At 43.7% G+C, this 19,250-nt stretch overlaps 1 protein-coding gene across 1 annotated transcript in view; it reads left to right on the top strand.

Annotated features, from left to right (window-relative positions):
- The window catches only part of PSMD6 (proteasome 26S subunit, non-ATPase 6), a 629,161-nt gene that overhangs the window by 468,584 nt on the left and 141,327 nt on the right, over positions 1–19,250 (top strand). The window lies entirely within an intron of this gene.

The raw sequence follows: 19,250 nt of genomic DNA, 5'->3' as shown, positions 1-19,250 counted from the left end.
ATTTCCTCAACACAGCTAAGCTAGATGCATACATTGTAATGTGTACAATAGTGTGAGTTAAATGTGACTGCAGTTTTGAAACCAATGCTTTGCAAACACGGACTTATGTGTAGCAATAAAGATTCCAAGAAACATTTTATAGTAAGGTGTCTGCACAATCATATAAATCTGACTTTAAACCATAGCATGTAAGACCTCTCACCAGTCATGCTTCTTTGAAGCCGTATTGCTTTCAAGAAACATCATGCAGTACACTAGTTGTGCCTTTACTGAATGCGATTGCCAAGCAAAGCACACGGAATGACAAATTTATTGAAAAACAACTAACTCTTTTGATTAAAAGTCAATTTTATCCCTGTTGCACCACAAAACTGACATTTTTCACTTGGTGGTCAAAAAATGTGGCATCTCCCCTAAGTTCTGTGGTTTGTACTCCACACTGAAAAGTGGTAAGTCATAATAAGATGAACCTAACTGAAAACCCTGAATTTAGAGTCTCTAGAACAGACATAAAATGCCTTCATGTGAAAAATAATTTCATGAAATAGGTATTCCACTACCCTAAATAGTAATCCACTGCCTTTATGACAAAAAAAAAAAAAAAAAACACCTAAACAACAAATTCCTTTCACCCACCTGAAATCAAAGTGATATGATTCACTCCCTCTTCATTTATTGGTGTTACTCAGCATTGTTGCCACGCCAAAAAAGAAAGACAGACATGCCCCCTGGGTAATGCAACCTCTGAGGCCTTGGTTGTCTGTTGGGGATTTTTTGTTGGCTAAACAAGCCACCCAACGGAGGTTACTCTGACACATTCTAGGCAGGCACACCACTCCCCTTTGTCCTGTTAACGTTCTAGCGTCAGCAACAGTTGTACTCACTAAGTATTGCCCCTCCCCCTTGGTTATGTGAAGTCACTTTTGGACTCCTGTTCTTTACCGTCCTTACTAGCAGTGTGGAGCAAATCATGGAAGAGTAATTCTGCTTGGGATGACCAGGTAAAATCACTGGGTATAGCAGCTGCCTGCCTTCCTTCCTTTCTGTATTTTTGGCCGAGGCCTTCCCTTGTGTGCAACGAACTAGATGGTTCATTGGGAAATATACATAGTTAACTTTGTGGGGGATAGTGTGTGTCGACCGTTTCCAATCTCAACTGATAAAGTACAGAGTAGTCTGCAGACATTTTTTTTTTCGTTTTAGGAGTTAAAAAAGAAAAAAAGAAATGAATGAAGCAGTAGCGAATATTAGGAGAGTGTTGACTAAACAACAAAATTTTAACAATGCATACAGACCTCCATGTAATTTTTTTGGAAACTGTGTGCAAGTGCAACTCAGAAACGGTGGGGGGTCGGAAGGACCAGGACCAGATGCACTTCATACCAGATAAGGCTGAATGTAATGACTGAGGATTTATATTTGCATTTAAAAGTGATTAATAACTGAACACATCACATAATCTGAAGATGAAAGAGGTATACTTTACATAACTTTTAAGGATAGTAATTTGTTGGTAGTTTACTTTGACTACGATCCTATGGATTTGTCAGTGGACTTGGAGTCTCGGAATGAGTTTGATTGTACAGTTTGTATTGTTTTGAAATTTCTGATGTGATTCTTTTTGTAAATTAGTTTCCGATGAGTGTTTTTTTGTTGCTCTAATACATGTTCCGGGGTCCATTTTTGTTAGCAAAGTTTGACAGTTGGTCATTTTCTGTCTCTACTTCACTCTTAAATTTCTTGAGCTAACTATAGTGTGTGTTTTCTTTCATAGTTTAAAGTTATTCCAATATATCTTTTATTTTAATGTTGTACATGAACATGAATTAGGTAAGTATTTTTTTTCATTCTTTCATACACTCCTCAGAGCAAGAAATCTGGACAAAGAACAAAGCCAAAAAGTAATGGTGGGACATAGGGCCAAAAATAGGGACAGATTTTAAATATTGCTCATGTAAACAGTTGCTAGAATAACAGGTTTTCCATTATTATGTATTTTCTGAGGGATAACAAGTCTGAAATTCAAATGTCTGTCATTATTATTATTTAGTGACTTTAATCTTCATGTTGGTATCCCACAGTTCCATAGGAGTGGGTGGGTTTACATGGGCATGTATACACATTTTATGTTAATCAGCACTCCGATTTTTGGCCAGTTGTACCTACTTTTCATGGGCCTTTGTCCAGATTTTTGATGTTTCCAGGTTGAGAGGTATGAACCTGAGGACTTTCCTGGATTTCCTACTGTGGAGGCAGTCAGGAATCTGCTATCTTTGCACCTATAAGCATAGTTAACCTTATGCAGGAAAGGTGGGTATGGGATACAGTATTCAGAGGACAGATGATGCTCTTTATGGGCACATCCCAGATGACCTCTTTTCTCCTATCCAGATGTCCCACTCAGTCTAAATGAGGTGGTGGCACAGTTTGATGTAAACAGCCTTCTAGAAAAAGAGCCATTCAAGAGGTCTAACCAGCCCAGAAAGGATCAGGGTCTATTTGAGATTATTTTTAGCTCCCGAAAAGACCAAGGATATCAGGACAATTATAGATCTTAGCAGCCTATGTCTGTGTAAGGAAAACCAGATTCTTGATTTTCAAGATGCAAGAAGTCCTTCCTTGCCTACAGAAGGGAGTCTGATGTGCTCCATAGAATGCAGGATACATCTCTACATGTACGGATAACATAGCCAAGGCTTCCAGGAAATTTCTGTGCTTCCAGATAGGAGCCATCAATTGTAAGTTCAGGGCCATTTTCTCACCAGAAGAACTCATCTGTGGATATTATGTGTGTTACTGTGGCATGAAGTTCACTGCATACTTTTGCAAGTCACTGTAAGCTGGAAATACTGTGCAGATCCAGGTCTTCCTTGGAGGCCACAGTGGTCCATGGGACTCTGAAGTGAAGTAACCCAAAATGTTTAGGTGTGGACTCTGTCCTGAAATGAAAGGACTGCATGTAATGTGACATGCAAAAGTTATGTACTTAGCTATAACACAAACTCTTCATTATCCATGATGTTCATCATGTTACACTGCTGCAGTCATCCCACTTGGGTTATCCTGCCGTCAGGCGGTCCGGCAGTCGGCCAGAGTTCCAAAGTCTTGGTCCGGTGTCGGTTGCTGTCGCTTCTTCCCTGATGTCAGTGCGCCAGGGGTATATAAGAGGCATCCGACGCCATTTTCTTCAGTCTTTCTTGCCGCGCGGTGCCCGAAGCAGAAGCAGTTCGCAAGTGCCGGTTGGCCGACTCCTGAGATTTTCAAATCGAATTTCAGACCGAAGTCTTCAGTAAAACTAAGTACCCCATTGGGAAACCTTTTCTTGCCTCAGTCCAATGTCAGAAAAAGTTAACAATTGCATTTCTTGTGGGAAGCAAATACCTCATAAGGACTTTCATTCTTATTGTATTCCTTGCCTAGGCCCACAACGTCACTGTCGGTTTTGTGCTAGGTTTAACAAACGAACTATAAAACGTCAGTTTGATTTCGCCCGACATTATTTTGGTAGGAAATTTAATTATACCATGCCGTCGGAGCAACCGATGACCGGAATGCATAAAAACCGCAAAGATAAGGACAGGCAGCCGAGACCCAAACCAGACTCCAAGGCCTCTGCTAGGCCAGTCGCCGGTTCTCCGGTTTTCAGTGAGCCGCCTACGCAGCCCCTGATGACCGCTGATTCAGATCCCCAGGCAGCATCCGATTCCCAAGAGGAGATTGCTAGACCTCCACAACCTTTATCTTTAGGCCCTTCCGACTCCATGGCTGAAGGAGATTCCGGTGCAGTTTAAACGCCTTCAGTTGCAGAAGGTGTCTTCAAACCGACTACACTCACTATTAAATCCTATGCGAAGCTGAAAACTCCTTTAAAAGCAAAGAAAGACTGTACAGCAGTCTCCAGTACAATGCCCCATGCCTAAGAAACAGATGCTTAAGATGGCTGAAGACTTAATTACCCTAATCAGGGGTTCCCATCCCCCTCCTGATAAAAGTCCTAGACAGGAGGAGGACTACGCTTCTTCTGAGGAACAGGAATATTCTTTTCCCTCTTATGAAGACTCTGATGCTGAAGAGTCTATTCCTTCAGCATCTCCCCCAGAAGACTACTCTTTTGGGGAAACTTTACATACCATGAGGGAACATTTCCACTGGGAAAGCCAGGATTACTCTGATTCTAAGAAAAGTCTCAGAGAGTTCCTTTTACTACCCCAGCACAAACCACTTGCTATTCCACCAGTGTTAGACATTGTGGATGATGTTTATTCAGAATCTAGCCTTAACCCAGATTCACTACCTCCTGCACCAGCCAAACCAGACAGATACTACAGAGTCCCTGACTCACACAAATTCCTATGTAAAAGCCCTGTTGCTGACCCAGAATCCATTTCCCAGGGTCCCAAAGGGGTTAAGGCCTCTATTGCTAAAAATCCTGTAACCTCTGAAAGGGATTCTAGAGCACTAGACAGATGGGGAAACAAAATATATACCTCAGCTACTCTAGCTATGAGGGCCTTAAATTGCCAGTTTCACATGCTGAAATATCAACAATATTTGATATCTCAATTAAAACAAAAAATGATCACACACAGAGCAGCCTGATTACAAGGAAATGCAAAATTTGTTGCTTGCAGCTGAACAAGTGGGAAAACATACTTTGCAATGTGGATTTTGATTCATTGGAAGCTTCTTGTAGAGCAGCAGTGACAGGGTCTGTCATACGTAGGCATGCTTGGTTAAAAGAACAAACTTTACCTGATCATGTAAAAGCAAAGTTATTGGATGCACCTTTGCAGCAGGATGTTTTATTTGGTGTAAAAGCAGAAGAGGTTTTAAAGAAAATGGAGGATAAGGCAAAATCGATGCAGACGGTCAAGGATTTTTTACAGGTTCAATCCCCTCGTTTCAGCAGAAATTGGCCAACCAAAAACTGGTCCTTTCCAGCTTCTGACAGACCACAGAGGAGCAAATACAGACACCCAAGGGGCAGAGGTCAGTCACAAGTCTCTTACAAGCCTCGACAATGGGGTGCCACAACCCAGAAAGGAGGAGAAGACAGGTCTCAAACTACCAGAAGACAAACACAATGACTTACCCCTCAGACTGCCAAGCAAATCTCTCTTGGCAGCTCCCTTGGGAGGAAAGCTAACACTTTTTTTAGACAACTGGCGCATCATCACAGAAGACAAATGGGTCCTAAATGTTGTATCTCAAGGCTACAGATTCCACTTTCACACTTTACCAAGGATAAAAGGAATGCCAAACCTGCCACCAAATCAGTGGGCAGAGGCTCAAAAACAAATTACAGCTCTCGTGGACATGAGAGCCATTCAACAGGTTCCTACACAGGAGCAGGGACAAGGATTTTACTCAAGACTCTTTCTAGTTCCCCGAAAGGACCAAGCTTGGAGACCCATTCTGGACCTCTCAGCTCTAAACACATACCTTGAAGTACCCAAATTCAAGATGCTAACACTACAGCAACTTCTTCCCATGCTGGGCAAGAAGGCTTGGCTAGTAACATTGGACCTCAAGGAGGCATACCTGCATGTCCCTATCAGACAAAATTGCAGAAGATACGTACGATTTATAGCAGGTTCAACCCATTACCAATTCTCTGCACTGCCCTTTGGCTTATCTACTGCGCCCAGGGTCTTCACAAAATGCCTGGCACCAGAAATTGCATACTGCAGACAAAGAGGAATTCAAATATATCCATACCTGGACGACTGCCTTATTCAAGCAGAAAGCAAGGACATTCTTTTAAAGCATCTGGCGTTTGTCAAAAACCTATTAAGTTGCCTAGGGTACACAGTAAACGAAAAGAAGTCAAAATGAGTGCCCTCGCAAGACATAATATTCCTGGGTGCCAGCTTAAATACAACGGCCCAGATGGCTTATCTCACGCCAGACAAGCAAGGACAACTGACTCAATACTTCAAAATGATGGCAACAAAGACCCAACTCCCTGCAAGAAAAATTCTGCAGGCCTTGGGATTCATGGCATCTTGCATACTACTAATACCATATGCAAAACTGCATATGAGGAAATTACAATGTTACCTGAAAAGCGTATGGACTCAACACAGCCACAGCTTGGAAACAATAATACCACTCATTCCCTGCCTTCAACAGGAGTTTCTATGGTGGGCTCAGGCATGTCACCTCAACAAGGGTCAGCCTTTTACCTTACCCACTGCCAGGCAAACTATAACAACAGATGCATCGGATTATGCCTGGGGAGCACACACGGCAGGACAGTGTATTCAGGGCAAATGGTCTGCAGATCAAAGGCATCTACATATCAGTCAAAAAGAGATGCTAGCTGTACAAAATGCCCTAACAGCTTTCAAGGACCTCCTACATCCAGGACAACTACTAATAAAGACGGACAACACCACAGTGATGTGGTACATAAACAAGCAAGGGGGCACACATTCCTACCCCCTATGCAGGCAGGCAATGACCTTGTGGAACACAGCACTCACCTACCAAGTTCAATTACAAGCACAATTCCTGCCAGGAAAGAAAAACACATTGGCAGACGATCTAAGCAGAAACATCATAGATCCACACGAGTGGAAACTAGATCCACAAGTATTCGCAATGATAACTCAAAAATGGGGGAGCCCAGAAATAGATCTGTTTGCCTCCCCCCAAAACTACTAACTACGGAAATTTTGCACAAGGACATACCACACACACTAGCTTGGAAAGTGGACGCCCTCTCATTCAGTTGGAAAACATTAACAGCGTATGCCTTTCCTCCACTGCCTATTCTGGCAAAGGTGCTGCTGAAAGCCAAATTAGAGAGGCCACAAATGATACTCATTGCTCCAGACTGGCCACGCCAACACTGGTATCCAATACTAAGGAACATGGCTCAAGGCCCACCATGGATTTTACCTCAAATTCCTCACCTGCTCACTCAGCAAAACAATCAGATTCTACACAGCCAGCTCAAGACTTTAAATCTGGCTGCATGGAAAATTACCTAAACAACCAGTCAACACTTCTCTCTAAAGCTGTTATGGATGTCATTCTGGAGGCCAGGAGGTCCAGCACCAGGAAAGCCTATTCAGACAAAAGATTCTGCACCTGGATGTTGCACAAAGGACTTTCCTTTTCATCTATTAAGATCCACGCCTCAGCTATTTCAGCTCAGTACAACACGGATCCTCCTGTATTTTCACATCCATTACTAAGACAGCCCCTCAGAGGGGCTAAGAACATAAGACCGCCCCGGAGAGCACCAACACCAACTTGGGATCTCAACTTTGTTTTGGAGAAACTTACACTACCGCCCTTTGAACCAGCTTTTACAGCTGATTTACAGTTGATTTACAGTTTCTATCATGGAAAACTGCCCTGCTGCTAGAAATAACTTCAGCACGCAGAGTCTCAGAGCTACAGGCCCTAATGGCAGTGGAGCCTTTCATCATTTTTCATCAAGACAGAGTCACTTTACGAACTAACCCTTCCTTTATGCCTAAGGTGGTATCCAGTGTGGCCCTAAACCAAACCATTCATTTGCCCACCTTTTATCCACACCCCCAGAACAAAGGGGAACGGCTCCTACACTTTTTGGACATTCACAGGCAATTACGTTATTACTTGGATAAAACTAAGGCTTTCAGAAAATCTGACCAGCTCTTTGTATCCTATGCTGCAGGATCACAAGGAAAGGCCATCTCAAAACAGACCATTTCAAAATGGATAGGACATTGTATCCGTTTCTGCTAAACACACCACCTGTACCTGGTAACATTAGGCCCCATTTCACCAGGGCTAACAGCAACATCAACTGCCTTCCTCAGAGGGGTACCAACCAAGGATATTTTGGAGGCTGCAACTTGGAGTTCAGTGCACACCTTCACTAAGCACCATCACTTACCTCTATACTCTAAAACCAGAGCTGGCTTTGCCACTGCAGTTCTGCAGGGCCTACTAGCTTCTCCAAACCCTGTGTAGTTCCACCGCCCATCCTTAGCTTTGGGATTCAACCCAAGTGTGATGACTGCAGCAGTGTAACACGATGAACATAGTAGAGTTTTGTACCTACCATAAATGTAGATGTTCGAGTGTTCACACTGCTGCAGTCCAGGTTACCCTCCCTCCATCCCCTCTGACCTAGCTGAACTTTTCTATACCTTTCTATCCTGTACAACTTTTGTGGTGTATTTGCTTGTAACTGAAGGTATTCCTTTTATTTGTTTTATTAGCAATATGTATTGCCTACCTGCTTGGGGGCACCTGACATCTGGGGCAAGAAAAACTGAAGAAAATGGCGTCGGATGCCTCTTATATACCCCTGGCGCACTGACGTCAGGGAAGAAGCAACAGCAACCGACCCCAGACCAAGACTTTGGAACTCTGGCCGACTGCGGGACCGCCTGACGGCAGGATAACCCAAGTGTGATGACTGCAGCAGTGTGAACACTCAGAACATCTACATTTATGGTAGGTACAAAACTGTACTGTTGTCCACTTCAACAAATCTGTCCTCATTCCCCCTTCCAAATTGTCACCTAATTTGTCTTCATGATACACCTTGTTGACCTCTCTCTTGGCCTTTTCTAGGGAAGTTATTACCTTTCCAGTTTTTATGTACAGGCATATCTTTGTATGAACTACAGTGATTCTGAGCTTGAGTTTTGGGAATGCTCAGATGTAAAGTTTGGTGTGATGTCTTTTGTAATCAGTCCTTCAGTTTTGAAGTCAATAGACATGGAAAATAAAGGTGTACAGTTAGGGTAACTACATAATAGGTTCATAGGTGTGTATTGGGCTAATGGCCCTGGAGCCTTTACAAGCCTAGCCCATAGGATTACCCTGGTATCGTGCCACCCAACCTTAGTTCCCAGTGCCTCTGTCGAGTAGAGCCACTGGAGTGATCCCCAGGCTGAATTTTCTGTTTCCCATCCACTCATCAAGATTTCTCTTGGAGGGCCAATGAGTGCTCTGTTTGACATGTATGGGAAGTCTAGTCCATAGCATAGGCAGTCTCTGGGTTATGGACCTGTCCCTCCAGCACATTCTGTTGATTGTGGTAATGAGGTTGAGGTCTCTGGGGCGTGTGGTGCAGAGGGATTGGGATTTCTTTCGATGTAGCATTTCTAACAGAGCTGGGTCAGACATGGCTTTGTAAGTCCAGCAGAGATCGCCTCTAACTAGGTGGTATGAGACAAAGAATTGTTGGAGTTTTTTGAGTCTGTCCATATAGGGCAATTGTTTAAGGCGTAGGATCCTCTTTATGAGGTACTTTGCGGCCTCTCCAGTTGCAGGTTTCTAGTGAGGTACATGCCAAATGGGGAATTGTACTCTATGATTGGCCTAATGAGGGAAGAGTAGAGGGAGACAATGACCTCTTTCTTCCTGGATGCAAAACCCTTAGTAATGATATGTGCCACATAAAAGGACTTTCTGACCACAGTTGCAATGTGGTGGTCAAAAGAGAGGTTGCTGTCAACCTGTGTTCCCAGATGTCTTATAATGCCTTTTGTGTTCAGTGGACTACCATTGATGTGGTAATTCATGGGAACTGGGTTTTTCCCAAAGGGGATGACACATTTTTTGGCATTGAGCTTAAGGCCGTGGTTCTGACACCAGTCGTAGGTCTCAATGAGACCTTTCTGTAGGATGTAAACCTCAATTGGGGAATTAATAATGGCTCCCAACTTGCAATTGTCTTGGGGAATTAATAATGCCTCCCAACTTGCAATTGTCTGCGAACTTTGTCAGCCAGAGTCCCTTTGTGTTGGCCTGGACTTCTGAGAAGTAGATACCAAACAGGAGAGGACCCAGGACCAATCCCTGTGGGACTCCACTAGTGACTGGTTGGCAGTCTGACTTGGAGTCAGCTACTTTAACACTGTGGGTTCCTTCTGTGACCCAGTTTGCAACCCACCTATTGATATAGGGGTTGAAGCCTAGCTTAATGAGTTTTTCTATGATTCCTGAGTGGGGAATGGTATCAAAGGCCTTGGCCAGATCAAGGTAGGCTGTATGAACCACCTTGCCTTCATCCACAGCTCTGGTGATTGACTCAAAGATCTACCTTTTTCAGTTCATATTTGGATTATACCAGCTGGCACCAGCACCATCAAAAGAAATCCGTAGTCAAGGGTCAGTTGGTGCGGGCAGCCAGAATGGTCAACCAATATGAAGATTTTTTATGCGAGTTGGATTTCATATTGCAGATGTTTAGGCAGAGGGGTTACCCGAATAACATGTCAGCTATATCCACAGAGGTTAAAAATAAGCGGGATATGGGAATGTATAAGCCCATTTTGGATTATGCAAACAATGTTTATTCAGAGGGAGCAGTTTCAATGGTGGGCCACACAAATACCAATGTGTGTATGAGTTTAATAGTAACGTACAACAGTGAAGCCAGTATTATAACTGATATTATTCAAAGAAATTGGGAGATATTAACAATTTGATGAGAATATTGCACAGAAGGTGGGTAGAACTCCCAAAATAGTATATAGGAAAGACAGATCTTTCAAGAACATTTTAGAAAGGAGGGTTGAGAAGGTTACAGTTAACAGAGCCATGGGTAATTTCAAGTGCAATAGTTGTATGTACTTTTAATTCATTTTGGAAACAGGGAAATATTTTAAGTTAAATGGAAGAACAATATGTATAAATGGACATTTTAACTGTAATTCCAACAATGTGACATATATGACTAAATGTCAGGACTGCCCCGTATTTTATGTTGGGAAAACCTGTAGGAAATTTAAAGTGAGGATAGGTGAACATCTAGGTCACATAAGGAATAATAGAATCACAAGTCCATTGTACAGGCATATACATACAAATGCAGGACATAAGTTTAAATTTATGGTGGTGCAACGGCTGCAAAAAGATGTGCAGGGAAGAATATTAGATGTGCATCTAGATATTGTGGAATTAAAATGGCAACTGTTTTTAAATGCTTCCCATTACCCTGGAATAAATGAAATGATTACTATTTCTAGTATTTTAAAGTTGCGTAATATTTTGGAGTAATGAGGGGCATATAAATTATGTTGGTTAATCCAACATTATATATATATATATATATATATATATATATATATATATATATGTATAATATGTAAGTAATGAAGTTTCATGGTAAAGTTTTTAATTACAATTTGTGAATGGGTTTTGTCTGTTTTAAATGCACTTTTAAATGTATTGCTTGATGTATTTTTTGATGGTTTTAATAATCAGTGACTTAATTGTTTAATTATGGTGGAGTATAAAAAGAGCTGGGTGTTTGTTTTACATTGTTCTGAGGAAGCCCCTTTAGTGGGGAAGAAAGCGCTCAACTTATTGGGATAAATCGTGGTTCAAAAGGTGGTTGGTCTGTTCTTTTTGGCTTCTGATTACTTGGTAATTTTTCTTTTCTTGTGGACTGACTCGAAGTCGACCAAGTTGAGCAGGCATGATCTACCCTTCACAAAACCAAATTGTGTGGGATCCAGAGTTTGGAGATTCCATATATCCTTGTTTATTAGGTCCATGATGATGCATTCCATAGCTTTGCATATTAGGCTGGTCAGGCTAATGGGGCGATAGTTACCAGGGTCTGTAGTCGTTCCTCCTTTGTGGAGAGAGATGACTATAGCAGTGCGCTGTTCGGTAGGGACAAAGCCTGAGGTGAGGCTGTGATTGAACAAGGCACACAGGTGAGGTGCCAGTTCGCTCTGTAGTTCATGTAGAACACAGCCAGGGATATTGTCAGGCATTGTAGAAGCTGTATTCTTCACCTTGGACAGTGCTGTTTTAACCTGTGCTGCAGTAATACTGGGTGTCTGGCAAACTACTGGCATTGTGATTGGTCCTGGGGGGGGGGGCATTGTGATTGGTCCTTGGGGGGGGGGGGTAAAGTTAGCTCTGAATCTGTCTGCCAGTATATTTGCAATATCTGTTGGCTCTGTATAGGAGGTACCATTGTGCAGTAGTTCAGAGCAAATCTGGGTATTGCCATGGAGATTCTTTACATGTCTGTGGAAGGCCTTGTGTTTGTCTTTACTATCTGCTGCAATTCTGTTTTCATAGCTAGCCTTAGAGGATTTGATGAGGGATCTCAACTTTTGATCGAGGCTGATAAGGGAGTTTTTCCAGTCTTGGGACTTCACCTTATTCCACATTAGTTTCCTCCTCCTGTTGTAGAGTTTGTTTATGGCAGGGGACCACCAGATTGTCTTCCTTATATTGGAGGAGAGCGTCTTGGTTCTATTGGGTATGACGAGATCCATGCATTTGTGTACGTGTTCGTACAGTACATTGGTGTATGATTTGGCAGTCATGCAACTATTTTCCATTTGTATGGGTGCCATGAATTTAGTCACCTCTGTTTTTAGGAGCCCAAAGTTAGCTTTGAAGAAGTTTTTCATGGTGGTTACCTTTATGGGGAGGTGAGAGGTATGCGGATTTCCAAGGTGTGATTAGTTTGTGTTCGTATCTAACCAGAGAGGAGTTGACCGTTGGTCTAGAGCAGCGGTCGCCCATGTTAGTAATGACCAGGTCAAGGATGTTGCTACCTGTAGGTGGGGTAAGAACGAGCTGGTCCAGTGCATTGGAATTCATGAATTCCAGGAAACGGGCAAGTGTATGAGTAGTTTTCCCAGTTAATGGAGGGGTAGTTGAAGTCGTCCAGTATAAGAGTGCTCGGCTGGACCCTGATGAACATGCAGTGTGAGTCTTGGGACATGTTGGGGACCTATAACAGGCTACGACCTGAATTGCTGTCTTACCCAATGTTAGCTGCACCTGAAGTATCTCTGATGCGTTATGTTGGGCTACCAGTCTGGAGGTCTGCGCATCTTCTATGAATTTGGAAACACCACCGCCTTTGGAGCTTTGGTCCAAGTTCTTAGGCCGAAGGGTGTGGAATGAGTTATGGCCTGATAGTGCAGGGGTGCTTTCTGCTGCCTTGAGCCAGATCTCTGCTACAGCACAAATGCCGATGTTCTTCATTTTAAGGCGTGCTTCGAATGAGTGCATTTTGAAAATTAGATTTCTAGCGTTGAGCAGCATGACCCTCCGATTGCATTTGTTTGTAGCTGTTACAGTGGTAATTTGGTCTTTGGAACACAGTCTAAAAAAGGCACTATACAGGTGGCAAGAGCCTTGCCAGTATCCGGAAGCCCAGGGTTTAACAGATGCAGGCCATCTCTGCCAAAGCATCGAGGTCTGTCAATCATGTTACCCCAGGCAGATACTGGATCCTCTTAGAATGACACCAGAAACTTAGCCATTTGTTGAAATCAGTCATTTTCTTCTTGTACTGTGGTATCATTCTGGGTGATGGTACAATGCTTCTGAGGGCTAGGGTCATACCCTCCTGGGCTACATAATCCGAGAGCTCCTCTATGTCTCTTTTCATGTAGTCCAGGGAGGTACGCCTCGGGTCATTCACACCTACATGTACAATGACAGAGTCATGTTTGTACCTGTTGTTGAGGGACCTGTTTGTGTGCATTATGTGGCGGATCCTGGCACTTGACAGGCAGCTGACTGTTACTTTCTCCTAATTCAACCTAGTGAGTGGAACATCAGTGTGCCTCACTATCGAGTCACCTATGACTAGTGTGCTGAACTTGTTGTTTTGCCTTAAGGGCTTTGGTTGAGTAGCACACTGTTTAGGAGAGTTATGTGTCTTGTGATTAGTGTTGTGTTGTGGTGGTCGAGTGTGTTTCTGCCTTGGAGGTCACTACTGCTTGGGTAGATTTTTATTGAGAGCCTCAGCGAAGGTGGGTGTGTGGTTTGTATTTTTATGTGAAGGCAGTGCTGGTGTGTGTTCTGGAGTGCTGTGTGTTCCATGTGGTGTGGTGCAAGTGTTGACCTTTTCCTCTTGACCCGCTATTTCGGTCTTGGCTGGAGAGTGCATGGCTTCCAGTTTGGATATACAAGTGCATCTCTCGCAAGTCTGAGTGTTGGGAGGTAAGAGGAGAGGGTTGTCTGTGTACGAGGCAGTTGCTACATTGCCTCAAGATGCCCAAGTTCACCAGGTTAATAGGAGAAAGCACAGGAAGAGCTGACCTTTAGACATGCTTGGAGGGGTGGGCATTAATAATAAGTACTGGAGCGGTTTCCTTGTAGCGCGTTTAGTGCTGGTAGCAGATGTTCTTCATCTCACATTGCTGCAGTCCTTACATATGGGTAGTCCGCTGTCCTCGGTCGGCCCGAATACCAAAGTATAAGGCTGACGTCGGTCAAGGCGCTTAAAACTGACATCAGGACATCAGGGTACAAAAGCGCATGACCGACGTCATTTCCTCAGTCTTTTTTGCCGCGTGGTCCAATGCAGAAGCAGCGTTGCAAGTGCCGTTCGGCGTTCTGAAATTTTTCGAATTCGGAGTTTCAGACCGAATCCAAGTTGGCTAAGTACCCCGTTGGGGATTATTTTGTTTTTTTCTTGCCTCAGTGTTTTACCGGATGTCAGAAAAAGTGAATAACTGTATTTCTTGTGGGAAACAGATACCGCATAGGGATTATCATTCTTTGTGTATTCCTTGTTTGGGGCCTGAGCACAACGTTGTTGGGTGTCGCTTTTGTGCTAGGTTCAATAAACGCACTATTGCGAAGGTTGGATTGTGCTAGGCTGGTCTTTGGGAAGCGGTGCAATTATAATATGCCGTCAGATTCTCCGGCGCCCGCTTCTGCGAAGAAGCGCAAAGACAAAACAGTTAAACCCAGGCAAGATGAGTCGTCCGTTCCGGACGCCGGTTCTTTAGAGGCTTCAGTGGAACCGGTGGTTCCGACGGAGACTTCTCTGGAGTCTCAGGGGGAGACTTTGATTTTGCAGGAGGTGGTCTCTCAGGAGGCAGGTCAGGCTGAAGGGGCTTCCCAAGTTACTGTTCTCCCCTCCCTTCCTAGGGTGGTTAGGCCTTCTCCTTCTGTTTCCAAGGCTTCTCCCAGAGGCAGGCCAGTTACAGCTTCTGTTGGTGTCACTCCTAGTTCAGCAGGGTCTGTGCCTAAGAAGCACATGCTTAAAATGGCAGAAGATTTAATTACTCTGATTAGAGGTTCTATGCCCCCTCCTGATAAGAGGCCTAGGGTGGAGCCAGAGTTGGGAAGTTTTGAGCAGGCTTCGGATATTTCAGAGTCTTCAGCTGAAGACTTGCAGGAGTATTCTCCTTATTCTGATTCTGATGCAGATGATTCCACTCCTTCTGCTTCTCCTCCAGAGGATTTTTTTTTTCAGAGACACTTCATTCTATGAGGGAACATTTTAAGTGGGAAGGTCAGGACTTCTCTGATTCTAGGAAAAGGCTTCGAGTTTTGCTGTTACCCCAACATAGGCCCTTGGCTATTCCCCCTGTTCTGGATGTTGTGGAAGATGTGTTTGCAGAGGCTTCACTTAATCCTGATTCTCTGCCTCCTGCTCCTGTTAAACCGGATAGGTATTACAGGGTGCCTGAGGCTCATAAATATCTTTATAAGAGTCCTAGGGCGGACCCAGAAACTATTAGCCAGGGACCTAAGGGTGTCAAGGCCTCTGTTGTAAAAAATCCGGTTCCTCTAGATAAAGAAGCCAGAGCTTTGGATAGATGGGGAAAGAAGGTCTATACATCTTCTACCTTAGCTATGAGGGCTTTGAATTGCCAGTTTCATATGTTGAAATATCAAAACTTTCTTCTTTCTTAATTGAAGTCTAAGGTGGATGCTCTGGCAGAAGGCATTGAGTGTAAAGAGTTGCAAGATTTGGTGCATGTCTCTGAACAAGTGGGTAAGCATTCATTACAGTGTGGTTTTGATGCTGTGCAGGCCTCGTCTAGGGTGGCTGCCACTGGCTCAGTTCTTCGCAGGCACGCCTGGTTAAAGGATCAGAATTTATCTGACCATGTTAAGACAAGGATTTTGGATGCTCCTTTGCAGTCTGATGTGTTGTTTGGTTCACCTGTGGAATCAGTCTTGAAGAAAATGGAAGATAAGGCTAAGTCTATGCAGGCTGTTAAAGATTTTTTGCAAGTTAAGCCTCCGAAGTTTAGTAGGAATTGGCCTGCTAAGGGGTGGACGTATCCTTCTTATGATTCTCAGTCTAGGGGTAGATCTAGACGTGGTAGGGGCAGAGCTCAGAGTTCTTTCAGGCCTAGAACAGGGAGTTCACCTGCACAATCTTCGGGTGAGGGCAGGGGCCAGTCCTTTCGTAAACAGGCCCAATGACCTACTTTTTCAGCTGCCAGATCCTTCTTGCCTGGCAGCACCTTTGGGAGGAAGGTTAGCACTCTTCAAGGAAAATTGGATGTTGATTACCCAAGACAAATGGGTATTGGATATCATACACCAGGGTTACAAGTTTTATTTCCATACCTTGCCTCCTTTCAAAGGCATGCCGGACATTCCTCCTCAGCAAAGACTAGAGGCTCGCAAACAAATTTCTCTGCTACTTCAAATAGGGGCCATACAAACGGTTCCTCTGCCAGAAGTGGGCCTAGGATTTTATTCTCGCCTGTTTCTAGTACCAAAGAAAGGAAACACGTGGAGACCAATTTTGGATTTATCCATCCTCAACACATATCTGGACATTCCCAAGTTCAAAATGTTAACGTTACAACAGCTTTTACCTCTGCTGGGCAAAGATCACTGGATGGTGACTCTGGATCTCAAAGAGGCTTACCTTCATGTTCCTATCAGGCCCAGTTGCAGGAAGTATCTGCGTTTTCGGGCTGGGACTTCACATTATCAGTTCTCTGCATTGCCCTTTGGCTTATCTACTGCGCCTAGAGTGTTCACGAAGGTTCTGGCTCCAGTGGTAGCTTTCTTCAGGCTAAGAGGAATACAGATCTGTCCTTATTTGGACGATTGCCTGATACTGGCCCAAGAAAAGGACGAACTTCTTCATCATTTACAGTATGTGATGGCAGTGTTAAGAAGCCTGGGGTATTCTGTGAACGAAATAAAGTCCAGTCTAGTACCCTCTCAGGACATGTGCTTTCTGGGTGTGAGACTGAATACAGCATCCCAGATGGCCTTTTTGACCCCGGACAAACAAAAGAATCTTTCTTTACTTCCTCCAGTTGTCTCATCAGTCCAGGCTGACTGCAAGGACAGTCCTTCAAGCCTTGGGGTTCATGGCATCTTGTATTCTGGTACTTCCCAATGCCAAACTGCATATGAGGAAGCTACAATGGTATCTCAAGAATGTTTGGACACAGCACTGCCAAGATTTGGACACTGTCATTCAAATAATACCTTGCATTCAAAAGGAATTTTGTGGTGGGCTCAGGAATGTCACCTAAACAAGGGACTCTCTGTGACCCGGCCAGAGGCGAGTCAGATTTTAACGACAGATGCCTCAGACAAAGCTTGGGGAGCTCATCTAAATGGAAAATGGATACAAGACACGTGGCCTGCCAGACTTCAACATCTACATATCAACTTGAAGGAGATGTTAGCAGTCCAATTTGCATTGATGGCTTTCAAGGATTTACTTCTTCCAGGGCAGGTGTTGATTCTAACAGACAACACAACTGTCATGTGGTACATCAACAAGCAAGGGGGAACGCATTCTTATCCTCTATGCAGACAAGCAATGATTTTGTGGGAGACTGCTCTCAGTTTACAGCTAAATCTTCAGGCAAGGTTTCTGCCAGGAGCACAGAACTCCTTAGCAGATGTGTTAAGCAGACAAATTATGGATCCCCACGAGTGGAAATTGGATCCTCATGTATTCCAGAGGTTGACAGTGTTATGGGGAACTCCAGACATAGATCTGTTCGCTTCTCCACTAAATTACCAACTGCCAAAGTTTTGCACAAAAAGGTTTCATCCCTCAGCTTGGAAAGTGGATGCTCTCTCATTCAATTGGAGCAATCTTCACGTGTATGCCTTTCCACCTCTGCCTCTCCTCCCAAAGGTACTGCTGAAGGTCAGACAGGACAAGCCAAACATGATTTTAATAGCTCCAGATTGGCCTCGACAGCACTGGTACCCATTACTGAGAAGTCTGGTACAGGAGCCTCCATGGCCTTTGCCTTCGATTCCTCACCTGCTGTCTCAGGAGAACGGTCATTTACTCAATGTCAAACTTCATTCTCTACATCTGACAGCCTGGCATATTGTGGTTTAAACCCTGGAGGGTCTCAGCTTCCACAACAAGTTTTGAATGTTATTTTGGAGGCCAGAAGGCCTAGTACAAGGAAAGTTTACGCAGATAAATGGAGGAGATTTTTATTTTGGAGTACAGCTAAGGACTTTGATGTTTCTAAACCTAATTTAAGTGTGGCGCTTCAATACCTTACTGAGTTATTGGACAAAGGTTTGTCCTTCTCTATAAGGGTTCATGCTGCAGCAATCTCTGCTCACTATGACTGTGACCCACCATTATTTTCTCAGCCTTTGTTTAAGCAATTCCTTAGAGGGGCAAAGAATATAAGACCCCCACGTAGAGCTCCTACTCCTGCTTGGGATCTCAATTTTGTGTTGGAGAAACTCACTCTACAACCTTTTGAGCCTGCAGCATCGGCAGAGTTGAAATATTTATCTTGGAAGACTGCTTTTTTGTTGGCCATTACCTCTGCGAGAAGGGTTTCTGAATTACAGGCCCTTATGGCAGTTGAGCCTTTCTTAATTTTCCACAAGGATAGGGTGTCTTTGCACTAACCCTTCTTTTATGCCTAAAGTGGTTTCTAGTGTGGCTTTAAACCAAACTATTCATTTGCCTACTTTTTATGCAAACCCCCAAAATAAAGGGGAAAAGATTTTGCACACTTTGGATATACACAGACAGTTGCGATATTATTTGAGCAGAACTAAAGGGTTCAGGCAGTCTCAGCAGTTGTTTGTTTCTTTTGCTTTGGGTTCTCAGGGCAAACCTGTTTCAAAACAAACTATTTCTAAGTGGATTGGTTTTGTATTGCTTTCTGTTATTCCCATCATGGTAAGGAGATTCCAGCTGGGATTAGGCCTCATTCCACTAGGGCTACTGCCACTTCTACAGCTTTTTAAGGGGGTGGCTACTAAAGATATTTTGGAAGCAGCTACTTGGAGTTCAGTGCATACTTTCTCTAAGCATTACCACCTTCCACTTTACTCTAAATCTAGGGCTGGATTTGCAACTGCAATTTTACAAGGCATGTTGGCAGCTCCTAATGCTTTATAGTTTTGCCATCCTCCCTTACCTCTGCTTTGGGATTCTACCCATATGTAAGGACTGCAGCACTGTGAGATGAAGAACATAGTACAGTTTTGTACCTACCATAAATGTAGATGTTCGAAGATCCACATTGCTGCAGTCCAATTTACCCTCC

The sequence above is a fragment of the Protopterus annectens genome, chromosome 7.part0 (genome assembly GCF_019279795.1).
Source record: "Protopterus annectens isolate FY-2018-M chromosome 7.part0, PAN1.0, whole genome shotgun sequence".
In the NCBI taxonomy this organism is placed as follows: Eukaryota; Metazoa; Chordata; order Ceratodontiformes; family Protopteridae; genus Protopterus; species Protopterus annectens.
This window is presented reverse-complemented; position numbering and strand designations above follow the sequence as displayed.